Genomic DNA, 15,266 nt, shown 5'->3' with positions numbered 1-15,266 from the left:
GATTCACAAGCAAGTGGGAAAAACAGCCTAGATTTTTAGCAATGAAACAGACCTCTCTCTAGGAAAATAACAAAGAAAGGATTGAAGCAGTAAGAGACACCAGAAAGCAAATTTTCAAACTTAGCCTGCAAGTACTCAAGAAGCAGCTACAGCCAAAATTATATGCATTATAATCTACTGTCAAGGAGACAGCATGAAAGCTAGAATGAGAAAAACTCTGATTAAAAGCTTCATTGTAAAGGCAGAAGAAAAAAATTAACGTAGCTGGTCACCAGTAACCAAATAAAGAGTATATACAGTGACTGATGCACAAACACCCAGTGAGAAAGGAGGATTCTCACTGGGAATCACAGTGGATACAGCAGGGCTAGAGAAATCTAATCCTAACTTTGTATATTACCAGACGAAAGAAAAACTATCACTGGCTGGAAATCCGAAAAAATACATATAATCCCTGTAAAACTGAATTCGAGCCTGCTATGCCTTCATGATTGTAACACTGATTTTGTGCTAGCAAAGCAAAAGTTTACATATGCATGCAACAGTCACTCTGCGCCATGCATTCAGGGTGTATTCACTGCTGCGAAGGCTTCTCATTTGCATTTACTCTGTTCAGTCAAGATGTCATTGCCAATTTCATCCGGGTTGCAAGACAAGTAAAGCATAATCCAACAGTACCAATAAGTAGTAATAACAGAGTGGAGAAATATGGCCAGATGTTTTTAAAATCCTTCTAGGGGCCACCTACGGGAAGGAATGTAGGCTGTAACAGGACAGTAAAGAAACACTTTTGCTTTGAGCTGATGGCCATGGGTGGATTTGTAGGAGTTCCACCCAAAATATGTCAGTGCAATCAAGGTAATCCCACAGAATAAATTTTGTGCAAAAGAAGACTTAGAAGAGACAACCCTCTCTGTCAAGTAGGAAAATATGTCAGATCAAGGATCTTGATTTGAATTAAGGATCCTCACCAAGTGGACAGAGTGAAACCATCAAGAGACTCTCCTCCTAACACAGAAACACAAAAAAATATGCAGGACCACCAGAAGGGTCACTGCAGGAAGAGGAACCCTTACAGAGAGCTCCAAGTGCTGATTTGCTGAGGTGATAATGGATTGCTGGCATCAATGAGACGAAAAGTCTACTCTGGAAGATTTTTTTAAAGCCTATTCAGACATGCAGGTAACAGCAGCACTGTACAAATGAATGCTCTGTAAATAGGATGCTGTGCAAATTTCATAGGAAACTTACTTTGTGACATCAGGTTTGAACACGAAATTTCAGTACTTGTTATCAGCTACTGAGACCTGTCAGGTGCACAGCTCTAGCTTCGGAGGCTTCGGATCAAAGGCAAAGGATAAAAAGTAGAATTAAAAAAGTCATCCTTCCATTTTTTTAGCCTTTCTCTTCAGTTCTTGTTTTTCAAGAACCATTCAATTGGTAGAGTAAAGGAGATGTATTGGAGAAAGAGTTTTTTACATGACAATGTTTTTTTCAGGTTCACATAGTAATGACAAAATATTTTTCTATTTTTATCTGCCACAGTCTTGAGTTCTAAAAGGGGTTTCTTCATTATATACAATTATATGTGTCATACTACTAACCACAATATGCAAATTCTTTACCATCAGTATTATAGCCTGTAATTGCTACTCAGAGTTGCCTCTGAAGAGATAAACTGACTGTGATCCATAAAGAGTAGCCAGGTAAAAGCTCCAAAGAATGCGTGATTTCTCAGTTCAAGTGGTAAAATCCATCTGAATATGCAACGGAACCTGTGGTTCCTCACTACACTGCCATGCTGACTCCCGAGGCTGCTCCAGACAAGCTGGCTCAGATACCCAGAGCAGCGTAGCCAAGTTTGTGCAGTGTTGTGGTTGAGCTACCTGGTGACAAGCTCACACAGGTATATCTCAATCATACAAAAACTGTGTGTTGCACATGCATGTTTTTGCACCAAGCCTGCTGAGGCTTAATGGTTTGGGACATCTAAGCCCCTGTTGATACAAAATGAAAGTTTGCAAACTGTAATTTCCCTGTGCAGTGGGTTACAGCTCACCATAAACAGATGCAAAACATATTTGCTGTTCACAGAAAGAACAGTGTTTTCCTTTAAAACAAGTTTTAGATGCTGCATCTAGGGAAAAAAAAAAAAAGAGATTCAGAAGAAAAACTGAACACAGCACAGTTAGTAAACCTGCTATAGAGCACTGCAGTGTCAACAGACAATAAAAATAAAACTTGTTGGGAAAAACAACTTGCTCAGCAGTCAAGGTACATTGGCACAAGACCACTGAGAAAAAGCAAGATTTGCTTGAGCTGTAGATGTTAATGTAATGTAGGCATAACTGCCCCATTATTTGGCTTCTCAGGAGGAAGAAGAGATTAAGAGCAATACAAAGTAAGTGTAAGTAAATGTAGAATTTATTTCTGGATATACAAAGTTATCTTGTCACATTCATTGTGACAACACTGGAGCATCTAAAGACAAGGAGAGAACATGTGAAAAGAGTAAATGGTTTAAAATTCATAGATAAAAGGAAACTCTTATCAAAAATGTCCTTTATTTCAGAGTGTATTGTAAGTTGTTTTGACTGAGATTGGACCAAGGTTGTATAAAATATTCATAGTCAACATTATACATGCACATGTGCACAGACACTCTGAAGGATTGTACTACTGTCACTACCTTTGGTTTTAACCTTATTCAGGTCACCTAAGACTCTGTGGGACTGCACTGTTGTTTACTGTCTGGTAGCTCAGACCCAATTTTCCCTGGAGATAGCTGCCTAGAAAGAGCCTTTTGACAGAATGGAAACTCTCTACTATTAAGAAATCCGTAAGGGAAGAGTTTAAAGATCTCCATACTAGCTGCTTAGAGGATAAAAAATTAGAATAATACAACACTAGACCTCTCTTAATTGAAAGCATGATTTTTTTTTTTTTTTTTTGCTTCAGTTTACCTTTTCATTTATTTGCTTAGAGTGCCAAACAGGCATTTTTACAAAAGCAGTGAACCACACAAATTTTGGTTCAGAGAGGTGCACTGGATAGAAGGAAGTGGATAAGAGAAGTTTTTCTTCTCTTGTTCCTTTCAGCTTCATTCTAGTTGCTGTGTCAGTTGAAGAACAAAGACTCAGCAGGAATATCCATACATATCCACTGCTTGGCCTCAACATCTTGTAAATGACATTGAGATGAAAAATAAAGTTCTCACATTGTGGGAGGCAAAATAAGGGGGCATCAAGGTTGGTCACTGAAGGAGTATTCAATGCTGACAAGTGATGTAGTGTAACTAATGAAGATCAAAGGAAGAGAAATTTTAAAGCACTTCACATCATGATCTGTTGGAGGTGCTGCAACTTTTTCATATATGCTACTGCTCACCTCACCAAATTTTAAAAGGTGTCCTAAAACTTTAAAGGGGCTCTTAAACTGCACTTACAGGCTAACAGGAGGAGCAGTTTCTTTCCTAAATTGATTTACTGATGCTATTCCTGATCAACAGAATTTTAATAATTTAATCATTTATTTAAGATTTTAATGCTTTCAAAAGTCTTTCATGCTAAGGAAATGTAGACTGGGAGAACATGGTGTGATTTTACAGCTGTGAAACAACCTTACTACTATCCCATACCTTGAGGGTATTTTTTCTCAGGGTCAGTACTCATGATAGTGGTTAGACATTATCTGATCCCATGATATTCACCAAACTCACACTTCCTGTTTGCACTACTATCTGGCTTTTTGTTCTGTTTTGTTTTGTTTAACTGTGCAAAAAGACCCACAACTTTTGCTGATTCTTTCCCCTCCACAAGAGTTTTCTCTTGTGGAACAAAAAGTAATAGAAAAAAACGAGAAAGCATTAAGCACTAAATCACAGTGTAAAATCATTTATTTCTATACCAATAAAAGCATTCCTAAGAATCTCTATGGGATTTTTTCCCCCCAGAAGTTCTAAGCAGCAGCAAATTAACATTATTCTCTTAAGCATTCAGGAAAAGGATTTACGTCAGAGATGAAGAAGCTTTCAAGTCAAATGTGGTGCATGTACAGTGTATACCAAAGAGCAAGCAGTTCATGAAAATGCCTTTCTGTTGCTAATATAAATATATTCTGACTGTAAGACAAGAACAAATAACTTCATACAGCAAAAGCAACTAAACTCAGATAAAACCAAAGAGCATTATAGTATCCTCAAGTTGAATAGTTCTAGGATGCCAGAGTCTCAAAGGGATTATGTACTTTCTGTGCACATACTGTGTGCACAGAACCTCACACACAGCTTTGAGAATGTGTAGTGGTTTTGAGTCTAGGCCTTCCTTGGTGACCAGGTTGGAACCAAGGAACCAAGGCCATGTTCTCAGTATTCCATACGATTTTTACGTAAGCAAGAGTATAAATAAGAAGGGAAAGGAAGCTCTCGCTCTCTTTCTTCTGGCAGACCGAAGGCAAAGGTTCTCTGCTGTCACTCTGCCCGGGCGAGGGAGTGAGGCCTGGTGCGCCTACTTGGCCTTGAGAGGCAGACAGTGCCAGTGGTTCTTTGGTGCAGTTCGCTGTTCTCTTGAGGGAAGTATTTGCTTTTTATCCTTTTTTCCCTTTTTCCCTTTTCCCTTTCCCTTCCCTTTTCCCTATTCCCTTTTGGGGGGTTCCCTGTGGGTGTTATATTGTATATAATTCTATTTATATATATAAATATGTTTCACTTGAAATTCAGTTTGTTTTGGGTTCTTTTGATTTTTTTTTCATGATCTTTTTGGTCTGCTGTGAGAGAGGGAGAGGGAGGAGAAAGGTTTTGTCCCTGTGGTCCAGGCGCTTGGCTGGGAGCCAAGTCCAACCTGGGACAGAGTGAAACCTAAACCTAGGCTTTATCACCATTAAGGCAAACATTCTGGCAGCTTCAAAGAGCATCAAGGATTTGCTAGGGATATGCAAAGAAGCAGAGATATCTTTCAGATGCAGTAAGATGTCTCTCAGCAAGTCAGCCTAAAGTTCTCAGCCTTCTGACCCCAGCAGCATCTACCTCCACACCTCCTCAGTGTCTCAGTGTGGAAATAACAAACCAGTCTGGCCCTGAAAAAGCAAGTAAGAAAGTGTGAGAAGGAAGCAATCATGGGTGGGCTTTGTGTAACAACTTCATTAGAGCCAGGCTTAGACCACCATGTTCCCTCCTGACTGCTTTTTTATCAAATAGTTACTGGTGACAATGAAAGGAGTCCTGCAAATATATATGTAACTGTGTTGTTCAACTGATGGAACTGTCAGAATTATGAAGCATGAAATAGGAACTGGAGCTGTGATAGCTTTGTATCCTTGTTGGATCAAGGACAGCAAAAGCACTTCAACACTGCTCTGGCCTTCAGTAACTGCATATGATTCATAAGCCCAGGTTAATGTGTTTTCTGTGCCTTGTGTTGCCCCAGCGTATAAAACCAAGTAGAAAAATAGGACAGACACCCAAACACACCAAGGAAGTGAGACTATAAGCAAAGCAAATAAACCAGAACACCTCCTTGAAGGAAATTAATTTTAAGGGTTTCAGTGAAGAACAGGATGTGGCAGATACAGGGATGGGTAAAGGGAATACATAAGAGAAAGTACAAGCCAGAGGCTATAAGGACACAAATATGGGAGATAAAATGGAAGGAGGATCAGGAGCAGAAACAGACCAGGGAAGAGAAGCAAAACAGAAGGGTATTCTTGGAGTACAGCAAAACATAGTAGTTGTGAAGTACAGTGCCAGTAAAGACATACAAGGCAGTGGTATAGGTTAAGCTGCAGTATCTCAGTTCCTTTGCAAAGCTGCTTCTTCACATGGACTGAGGGAGCAAGGCTGACAGAAATGCAAAGTGAGCAAATTACATTATAACTGCCACATGCACAGAAAAGACATCTTTAAATGTTTTGGGCAGTGATGGGGGAGGGAATCACTGTTTTGACAGACTCTCCTTGCTTGAGGCACACTCTCATCTTTGAGTAACAGTGGATACCACTAAAACCTGAAAAACTGGTAACCTAGGTGGTCTCTTCAAATCTTCCTCTCTACAGCAAGTCTGGAAAGATAACTTTTAAAATAGTAACCTATTTAGCCTAAATGGATCAGCTTGCTTAAATAGTGCCTCACACAATAAATGTTTGAATTCTTGTTTCATCTTCCATATGACCTGGAGTGTCATTGTGAATACATGAAGATGACAGCAGGGTCTATACTTCAGAGGGAACCATTTGTTGCAGCAAGCTGTTGTCAACAAGCCTGGTAAAAGCATATGACCTGCTCTGCAGAGCAGATTATTCCCAGTCATTCATATCTTTAAATCATGCCTGTATACACTCAATACATTTACCTTCTTTGCCCATAGTGATCATCAGAAATCCTTAACTGTGATGCCTCAAATCTACAGATTATCTGTGGTGCTCCCTCATTCCCCCAAGGTCCCTCTCACAGCAGTTTTTATTATGTTTTTTTGTGTTGTGTGTTTGTCTCGAGGCTTAAACGCAAGATTAATCCCCTTTAATGAAGTAAATGGAAAGGGGTGTGAAAAGGATTTCAACCTCTGTCACATCAGCAGAAAGCTTTTCTTGCTCTCTGTAGAATTTTATACCACATGATTTTCACAGAAGAGCCAATGCAGTTGCTGTACCTATTCATCTACCTATATAGCTTTATAGCTGTCTGTGTAGGTAGACACTTTTTCTTAAAGGAAGCAGAAAACAGCAGATCTGAACTTCACCTTGGAGACAAAACCCAAGCAAACTTCGACAAGAAAGCCATGCTGTGCACTCTGGTGATAGGCAACTTTACACCTTGCAGACATTAAAACTGGACTGCAATGAGAGAACAGTCCTTAGTCAAACTTCTTCAAAATAAATCAGTACTAAGATCCCAAATGTCACAGCACAGAGACTTTCTTGGTGTCCTGCAGGAGAAACACCAGGGTCAGGAGAGATGAGAGTAAAACTGGACCAACACCACCAATCATCTGTGTGCAGTTCAAAATGCACAGAGTATTTCCTAGCTACTGAAAGTTTCTTGAGATGCATGATCCATCCAATTGACCTTGTACACTTTCCAGAGGAAAGCTAGAGTGCTGACTTCACTTATCATTCTGGCAGCCACAGAAGTGAATGACGGGAAACAAGGAAAAATCCCTCTGTAATCACAGGCGAAACGTGCAAAACACAGTGCATTGACATCGTGCCTGTTGTATGTGTCCTGTTCAAACATCACCCTTTTTACCCGCAAATATAATGAGTTATGCCTAGTTTAGCTGAAATGTCTCACCTCAGATTTGGATTTGTAGCCATTAGGAGAGACTAGAGGTTTCTCCCCCCCAGCCCTCAATATTCTGACACAAAATACAAAATTTCCTTTCCATAGATAACATATTCTAGTTCAAGGCAGTATACTTTGTATACATCACCCAGAAATACGTGATAGACTTCTTCAAATCAGACACAATATATACTTACATTGACATACTTTTAATACATTCTGATTAAAGTTTCATACAGTATTCCTTTTGAACTTTGCCTACCTCGCAATGTACACATAATTTAAATAAGTTTATCCTAATTTTTTTTTTTTTTTTTTTTTTTTTTTAATGCATGAGGCAAGCAGCATGGAAATAAACAAAATTAGGACTGGGAGACATTAAACACCTCCTATTAAAAAAAAAAATCTTTAATTTACATAATCTCTTATCACACCAGAACACATTTGTCCAACAGCATCATCAGGGATAACAGCAGAGGTTTGGAAGGACTCGTGTTTGTTCATTAACAGTTCCTGCAGAATCGTAGAAGGAGAGTACATAACAGATTGTTTTCTTCCAGAATCTATTGAGCTGATGACCAATACTTTTCTCATATTCACATTCTTGCCAGATAAGCAATGGCTTTTTTAAAGGTGTCTGTGGCAAACATTCAAGAGTCAGGCTAACAGGAGTACTCAATATCCACCCCAGCAGGAATCAACACAACCCGAAGGCACTCAGCCTCTCTAAAGAGCAGATCTATAAATGTCAGTAATTTTCTCACAGTACTACCACAACAAGCTAAAACAGGTCACAATTTCTACCTACACTGTCAGTGACATTCTGTTATTGTGTGTTATTTTCTGGTTTGGCATGACATATTTGTTTTTCAACAGGCTGAAGTTGCTGCAGTTAACACAGAGAACATATAGGCATAAAGTATGTTTGTATACATATTTAATATATACACAAATAATGAAAAAGGACCATAAACATTAGCAAATCTTCCGGGAGTATATATAGGCCTCAAGAAAAGCTTAATAATCATGTACTCAGAGCTTTATTTACTCTTGGAAAATATAAGAAACTGATAATAAATTGAACATAGATCCTGACCAAAGCTAAACTAGCTGTATTCAAAATACAGTGCTTATCCTTGTAAGTATGAATTCTAAATAGTGACTTGAGATGTGCTACTGTTAGTCAGTATATCCTGTTTGACAGAGCACTTAAAATTGTGAAATGTTGTTTTGGATGGAGAGATACCAGTAAAAATGTCATGAACAAATGCATCCAGGTGCTGACTCACTCATGACTGAGGGATCAGAAATATTAAAATACAATGTGACCTCATTGCACAAGCTGAGTATCAGCTGCTTCTGCAAAAAATAAGGAACACCATTGAAGCCAAGACTCTGAAGGTGGAACAAGATTTGAAATTCAATGGTTAATACTTCTACTTTTGACCAAAAAGGAAAAGATTTCAGTTAGGAAGACAACCATACACCTAGTAGCCCTGACATTTACCTACCTACAAGGTATTATGAGACCAGAGTTATGTACTGTAGGCTGGATAAAGCCTTACATTCCTCTCTGCAGAACTTTTATTTTGTCCTTCTTTTTCTGTTTATTGTTATGATTAAAGGAGAAATAAATCCTGGTATGTGCAAGAGCATGTTTGCATGAAATCTATCTTATTAATTGCTTGAATAGCTGTAGGCAGAGTCAATGAGCACTTGCCAAATAGAGAGGAATTGAATCCAGGGGTGAAGATGTTATGTTCTGAGGAAATCAATGTTTCATATAGATATATCCTTAGGTTTTGTAGATATTATTTTTGGAATGCATTTAAAATAGATCATTCACAGTGTATTCACATTTAATTCTCAAATACTTCATGAAAATATTCAACTCTGGACAGGTTCTAAGTGCCCTTTCCCCGCAGGCTACTGTTGGGTATTAAACCCAGACAGACAGTGACCTTTGCCATGGGCAAGGACACCTCCCACTAGACTAAATTGCTCAAGGTCTTATCCAGCCCAGCTCTGAACACTGCCAGGGTTGGGGCATCCACAACCTCCCCTGGCAATCTCTCCCAGTGTCTCACACCCTCACAGTGAAGAGCTTTTTCCTAATATCTAACCTAAATTTTGCCTATTTCAATTTGAGCCCATTACTTCTTGTCCTGTCACTATACTTTCTGACAAAGATTCCCTCTCTGGCTTCCCTGTTGGTCCCTTTTCATTACATTTTCTCTCTCCTGTCAAGTTCAGGAGGGGAGTGACTGTGGCTTTGGTGGGCACCTGAACTCTCTTAATAAAATGCCACACTGATGGCAACAGGTTCCAGAAGTTTAACAGATGAGTGAGCAAAAATGGGACAGAAGAGCTTCAACAAAGACAAATTTAAGATAATGTCTCTAGGGAAAAATAATCTATATCTTACTGCAAAATGCTGGACTCAGTTTTGGCAGTTACAATGCAGGAACAAGATCTTGGAGTCATCTCTGTAAGGTCTCTGAAAGCTTTGCCTCTATATCCGATGGCAGTAAGGAAAATGTGGACCACCATTACAAGGAGCACTGAGCAAAGAGACACATTGTTCTACCCATTTTGCTGCTATCCAAAAACTTGTCACAGTCACATTTAGAATTGGCTCCACAACTTAGAAAGCTGTAGAAGAGTCAGAGAGAAGGTCCTGAGAATGGTGATTAAAGACATTAAATAAATGAAGCAAATCCTCCCCCTAGGAGCAGTTGTTTGCCAGGCAAGAAAGTGGGGGAGTGTTACGATCAACATTTACAAAATCATAAAGGCAGCAGATAAGGTGAGTGCAAACCTGTAATCAAATCTCCCAAACCCCAAATAGGGGACACCAGTGAAACTGGGAGAACAGTTTAAAACCCACATAAGAAAGTAGATTTTTTTTTTCTTTTTAACGGGGGTAGTGAGTACCTGGAACTTCCAGATGATAAGGGGGATGGACAGTGTCAGCCAGCTCAAAGAGGGACAAGGCAAGTTTTTGGGTCACAGGTCCATTAGGGCAGAAGAGAAAGAAAGGTATGTTCTATTATTCTTAATATGATACTATGGATGTTGGAAAAATACAAGGTGCCTGGACTGCAGGTAGTGATCAGGCCTTCAGGCCTGCATTCACTCACTCTAAAACACAACCTAACATCTCCAGAAATTGAGTCCTTGTCCAGATGGATCATTTATATAACACAGCAAGACTTACTTATCTTTTCTTTGACAACTTTATTCAGCAAGGTTTTGCGGAAGCACAGAAAAGAAATTATTTCTACCTCTGGAAAGAAGCCTACAAAAAATATTAAAAGGACTCTTTATTTATTACCATGGACATGGACGTTATTTATCCGAGTATTTATGGACAGTTTTAATAGTTTTTAATGTATTTAATATTTATTATAAGAGTTATATTTATATTTATATTGTAAGGTTTTATTCCTCTCAGGGATTACAAGTTTCTGATTGGTTAAGAACTGGTTTGCTACGATTGGACAGCTAGTGCCGCAGTATAGGCGGGCACAGCTGAGGCAACTCGTTATGTTATTGGTTATTGTTATAACGCGCTGCGGTTGTACGGGTTCTATTGGTTGTACCCCCTGTCAGTCAAGTAACTCCTCCCTTTTTTCTAGTCCCTTCTTCCCTGAGCCTATAAAAACCCCCGTTCTCCCCTCGGGGGGGGAAGCGACATTCTGTCCCCAGAGGGTGCTGCACGTCCGGGGAGCCCCCATCATTTTTCCCCTGGGATTAATAAATCATCAATAATTCATCGAACCCTCGTGTCGCTCGTCTCCCTCTCCGCCCCCGGGCTGCGGCAAGGTTTAACTTTTTATAACCTCAAAAATGCCATATAATAACCAGTAATAAAACCTCAGTCTGCTATCAGATTTCTTCTCTTCATAGGATTTCCATATTGCCTCAAAACAGATACAGACCCCAGTAGTGAAGATCTCCTCCATATAGTTTAAAGGTCAACAATGTGCAGAAGAGCTTTATTCTCCCAGACCCACTTAAATGTTTATGTCTATCTTGTGTCTTCCCTACTGTGCTTTATAGTAACTCTTCAGGTCTTCTTCCTGATAATATTGTTTAAAAATAATCACATAGTTCAGTGGCAGACTAGGCAGAATTAGTTTAGAGATTGGACTTGATGTTCTTAAGGGTCTTCCCCAACCTAAACAATTCTGTTATGTCATGATTATAAATGCTGGGCACAGGACAACATCCCTAGTCTGCAAACATTCTTTGCTTGCATAAAATCAGTAACAAAACAGATACAAACATCTGTGGGCTCCACAATCTTCTAGCCTCCTCATATAGATATATCCCAGTCATTTCAACCATGGTTGAAAGGGTTTAAGCACATACCCTGCATCAACAGGAAGAGCAAAAAGGGCAAACATATTTAGTTGACTATTATAGCTTTTCATTATTTTTATCTATTTTTTATGCATATAACAGAAAGAACACAGGAAACAGCAATAATCAGAACACAGAAAGGTATATGGCATTACCAGAGGTCAGTTTATTAACAGATTAGAGGAGAGAATCCTACTGTATAGGATTTTTCACAGCTGATCTACTGAAAGATTTTTCACCCAAATTTCTAAATTCTAAAACATGTAGACTTCCTTTTAAAAAATACTTCAAAAATTCATTTGCATTTCAGTTGCTTTGATCCAAAAGTGACTTTGAAAAAAAAAGTCCTTGTATTTTAATTTTTCAGTTTGGAAGTTGGGTATTAATTTATAAAACATTTAAACGTTATTAAAAAAATATTAAACAACATTATCCAAGGTTGACATTTAATTAAATTATTTTTTTTCTGATCTGTGAATGGCAAATAAAGATCAGCCCTCTAATTGAAAAACAGAGGAAGTGATTTATATCCAGTGTTCAGTACTCTATGAATCTTACACTCAGCTTTCTGTTTATTAAAATCTGAGAATAAGCCCTTAAGATTATATTTCAACTCTTCATCACATTAACTGCTCCACTGGACTTTGATTTAAATCGGATAGAAAAACCTCTGTTCTTGGAATCCTAATGGAAGCAGACAATCCCTACCTAAACATTCACAGTCACTGAAGAGTGCCTAGTAAAAGGCTTTGTGTTGATTTAACTTCTTACCCCAAATCATAATGTTTGTTCTAGATTTTTTGATACAACTGCATAAAATTTCTGGAGATATGATCTTGAGCTGTTCCTGGCTTTCTGACTGAAGCCACTACATGTCTGAGCCATCTATACAGGTGGTACTCCTGATTATTTGTCTTGCTCTGGTTCTGTCTGCAGACCCACAGTTGCATGCCTCACCTCGCCAGTGGTGATGTGAACAAGGGACCTTGGTACTCTGTGCCCATCTCAAACTCAGGTTCACTGAATATCTCAAGGAGGCCTTTGTTTTTCTGTTTCCTTCCTCTCTTTCCCATTTCCTATAAATCCTCTGAACACTTCTTTCTGTTTTTAGAAATCCACTGCAGTTCCCAAATGATGAGCCCCCTGCCAGGGTTCAAAGCTGGGATTGAAACTGTTCTGTTGTCCCACTTCCAGAAACTACTGTCCTCCACTCATACCTGCCCCTATGCATGGACCATATGTGCTTCCTTGTTCTCTTAAGCATTACTGACTTCTGCCCTCCTCCTGTTGCCACGACTGTATTTGTCTCCTTCTTTCTAACAGTCCCGTATGTTGTTCACATGTATGTTCTCTATGTGCTTGCACTATATGTTTGGTTTCATCCCAAAACTGCCATTTTTCCCTGTGCTCCCCTCTTCCTGCTGCCATCATTTTGGCTCCTACCTGAGTGAAGACTCTCTGATCCAGGACAACATGCTTCCTTCCCTCTGATAGATTCCTGCTTCCTCTTGATACTTTATCTTTCTACCCGGGTGAAATCAACACCACCTGTTGTGGCTCTAACATTTCAGCACAGTCTCAAGGCTCTTCACCACAGAGGAAAATGGGAATGGGGGGCATGTGGTGCCAATTAGACACAGTGTCACCTGCTCTGTTTTCTGATTCCTGCCAAAATCATCAGGGTCATCCAGTCTGCTGCCACCTGGCCCAACTCATAAACAGCCAACAGATAGACTGACTGTGCTGTAGGTCTTTCCCCTTTGACCACAAACCAGAATGTGGCACCTGGTATGTTATGCAGACATAAGGGGAGTAATTCAAAGATTGCCACCAATAATAAGGTGCTTTCTTTTTATGACAAGGGCCTGCACAGCAGACCAGTTTTTCAATGTGACCTGCTTCCTGGTTATCAGGAACAACTACATCCCAATTAAAAAAACCAAACAAACTAACAAACAAAAAACCCCAACCAAACATTAAAAACCACAGACACACACAAAAAAACCCAACACCAAAACCCCAAACAAACAAACAAACAAAACCCAACCAAGCAAAAAAATCAACAACAAAAAACCTCCCACAAGACCCAACTTTCAGACTTAATCCTGAGGTGTTAATTATCCAGGAAAGATGTAGTTATTAATAATTTAACAGGAAATTCAATTTTTAATTTGTACAGAGAAATCTACCTTTGGAGACATAATAAGCCCTAAAAATAATGGTGATATTTAGGTTGGAACAAATGTGAAATTGAAGCAGACAAACAAGTGGTGGTCTTGCAGATGATTAGGTCTGAAAGAAAGAGTAAGTTTGAGTATACTATTTTATGCAACATTGTCCCAGTTTAAATGAGACAAGGGTCTTTTGCTGAGGATGGATTAGGAGGAAAAGACCAAAACTTCTTTTCCTAAGCAATTATAAATCCGAAATGAAGAGGCTCTGACTGAAGGAAAACAAATTATGGAAAATGAAAAAAAAAAAAAAAAAACAAACAGCCCTTTATTAAAAGGTATGTGTGTATTAAAAGGAACACAAAAAAAAAACCAAGTAAAACAACCAAGCAATACTTCTATACCCACCAATAATCCCCTTCAAGAACAAAACCGATAAACCGGCAAAAAGAAAATTAAAAAGTTCAATTTTTAGCACCCTTCGGTGCAGTTCCAGCCACAGTCAGCAGTGGGCGCCGTCAGGTCACTGAAGATGCAAAATTTGTAATGTTCTGTACCATTCACCAGGTGGCGCTGTTGAGTTACAGAAGGTGCAGGACTTGTAGTGTCCTATACTAGTCACCAGGTGGCGCTGTTGGATCACTGGAGGAGTAGAACTTGTAATGTCCAGTACCCGTCACCAGGCGGCGCTGTGAGATCCTTGGTTGCTGCCGGGTGGGGGGGTGAGGGGGGAAAGGGGAGGGAAACAAAAACAGCAATAAAACAGAAAGTTCTCCCAATGGAAGAAAACTCACAATCTTCAGCTGGTGAGGATTTCACGGTGAGCTGGGCCTGCAGCCAGCAACAGCTGAGCAGAATAAAAACTCCCCTCTGACAGGAAAAGACAAAGAAAAAACCAGGCAGTGTCTCCAGCTTGCAGCAGGCTCCCCTCCAGGTCCAGAGCTGAGCTCCAACCCCCCAAACCCCCCCTCCTTCCACCCACACACCCTAGCCTTTCCCAATTCCTCCCCCTTCGTTTCTAGGAGACTAATGTCTCAGCCATTTAGTGGACCAGGACAGTTCTTTTGTTTTACCTGATGGCCCACCCACAGAGCACACACTCAGGGGTGGAAAGGAAAGAAAAATTCCTTGCTAAAATCAGAACTATGACAAACATTCCTGTAAAGGCACTGTGAGTGAATAATTAGACAACAGTCTTAATAATTGACCTGGGAAATAATCTAAAAACTCAGCCTGATGTGGGAGAAAGAGTGACATCTATTAAAAGTTGAAATAATTCCTTTTGGCTATTTTTAAAGAAATGCCACTATTGAGATAAAAAACATCATTATTAAAAAAAATGAATTCTCACTTCCAATATCCAGGCCAAAATAATTTAGGTCCTGCTAGGCAAACAACTTTTCCTCACATCTTATTAATCAAAATAAAATTGATTTTTACTTGTTTCCCTAATGCTC

Source organism: Empidonax traillii, unplaced genomic scaffold (genome assembly GCF_003031625.1).
Source record: "Empidonax traillii isolate 1590-97213 ecotype Southwest subspecies unplaced genomic scaffold, ASM303162v1 scaffold18:size2335232, whole genome shotgun sequence".
Classification (NCBI taxonomy): Eukaryota; Metazoa; Chordata; class Aves; order Passeriformes; family Tyrannidae; genus Empidonax; species Empidonax traillii.
Note: the sequence above shows the minus strand (reverse complement) of the source record.